The sequence below is a fragment of the Suncus etruscus genome, chromosome 2, assembly GCF_024139225.1.
Source record: "Suncus etruscus isolate mSunEtr1 chromosome 2, mSunEtr1.pri.cur, whole genome shotgun sequence".
Taxonomy (NCBI): Eukaryota; Metazoa; Chordata; class Mammalia; order Eulipotyphla; family Soricidae; genus Suncus; species Suncus etruscus.
The window spans coordinates 114846308-114848386 of NC_064849.1; the positions used below are offsets into that span (position 1 = coordinate 114846308).

The window sequence follows — 2079 nt, forward strand, 5'->3', positions numbered from 1 at the left end:
AAAAATCCCTTTCTCACACCTATCTTCATTGCAGCGTTGTTTACAATAGCCAGACTCTGGAAACAGCTTAGATGCCCCTCAATAGATGATTTGTTAAAGAAACTATGGTACATATACACAATGGAATATTATGCAGCCATCAGAAAAGATTGTCATGAAATTTTCCTATACATGGATGTATATGGAATCTATTATGCTGAGTGAAATAAGTCAGAGGGAGAGAGATAAACACAGAATGGTCTCCCTCGTCTATGGGTTTTGAGAAAAATGAAAAACATTTGTGTAACGATATTCAGAGACAAAATAGAGGAGGTCTGGAGGGTCTAGCTCCTGACATGAAGCTCACCACAGGGATCGTTTAGTGCAGTCACAGAAATAATTACACTGAGAACTATCAAAACAAAATGTGACTGAATGAGGGAAGTAGAAAGCCTGTCTAGAGTATAGGCCGGTGTGGGGCAGGGAGGAAGGACACTTGGGATATTGGTCATGGGAATGTTGCACTGGTGAAGGATTTTATATTTATATATATTAAAAAATCAAAAAAAAAAGAAAAGATAAGGCCTCCTAATTCTTACTACAGGCTGTGTTCTTTACACTGACTGTATAGAAAGAGGAGGTACAGTAAATGCACCCCATATACACCTCAACCCAGGCCCTTTGCCTGGTCTGTATTGTGAATTGGGGGACAAAAAAAGGAGTTATTCTTGGACACTCCCCCATTCATTCTACTCTCAGGAACAACATTATTTCATACATAACATTCTCTATAGCTCTGAGAGCTCCAGCTCTTCCCCACTACTCTTTTTTTTTTTTTTTTGTAGTTTTTGGGTCACACCCGGCAATGCTCAGGGGTTTTTCCTGGCTCCGTGCTCAGAAATTGCTCCTGGCATGCACGGGGGACCATATGGGACACCGGGATTCGAACCGATGACCTTCTGCATGAAAGGTAAATGCCTTACCTCCATGCTATCTCTCCGGCCCCTCCCCACTACTCTTAACAACAAATGTAAGATAGTTCTCATTACCAGCCTTATAATTTGTTGTGCTTTTGGACATTTTCGTTAGGTTTATCAGCTTTCTTGTATCTCTTGATGTTATGTCCATTTCCCTGGTCTTGAAAGTTCAACATTACTTTTGACTCTGAACATCATCCTTCATTCAAGTGGAAAGTTCCACAATAGCTATGAAGTGATTTCCGTCACTTGTCTAATTCAGCCTGACATCATCTCTTTGAACAACAGAACTTAATGGCAACAACTGTTTCTAGAACAGTTTCACCCACACAGTAATGGATCTACTGCCCTAGACTCATTGATAATAACTTAGTTTGATCCTGTCACAGAAAAACATAAATCACTTTAGTAGCTCCCTCTTGTCTACAGGCTAAAACCTGACACTTAGACTCCAGGTTGCCAATCACTGTCTATTACTTGCCATCTATTGTTCTAACCAAACAGTACACCTTTCTAGTACTTGTTAATCTCCTGGCCCTCTCCCACCACGAATTCTTCACTTTTGCCATTTTGTTTCTCTGAAATATCCTCCTCTTTCTTTTTATGATAGGTTATTTCAAATATTCTCCCCAAGACTACCAATTTAATAGTTCTATTTTCCTGATTCTGTCCTGTGAGAATGACTAGAGTAGCATACCTTCATTTAATGCCTCTTTTCCTTGAATTTTAGTTGCTGGTATATCTGTATGTCTCTTAAACTATATATATGCATATACATACATACATATATAAGTTATTTGGTGATTTTAAAAACACACATACTAAAACCATCATTCTCCCAAATGTGCCTGCATGGATGTATATACACATGTGTGCATGCACAGAGAAACATGCTGAATTCTGAACAAAGAATAACTGTCCTCAAGTTAGTCTATGCAGAACTTGAGTTAGTCTATTGCTCATAAAAAGAATGGATTTTTATTATGCAGATGCCAGAATAATACTGTAGCTTTTTCTCTACATAGATTCTGGTAAAAGATCCCATGTGATCATCCCTCCAATAATGCCTGTATTACATCCTCCTGGGCTGAATTTATGGAAAGAAACCAGTCCAAACCTAGAG

The 2079-nt window shown here is 38.7% G+C and overlaps 1 non-coding gene across 1 annotated transcript; it reads left to right on the forward strand.

Annotated features, from left to right (window-relative positions):
- The first annotated feature begins 561 nt into the window (after window positions 1–561).
- Window positions 562–694, forward strand: LOC126002515 (small nucleolar RNA SNORA51). Its single transcript, XR_007493205.1, has one exon. It is a non-coding gene; the product is annotated as a small nucleolar RNA SNORA51 (small nucleolar RNA).
- The last annotated feature ends 1385 nt before the right edge of the window (window positions 695–2079 follow it).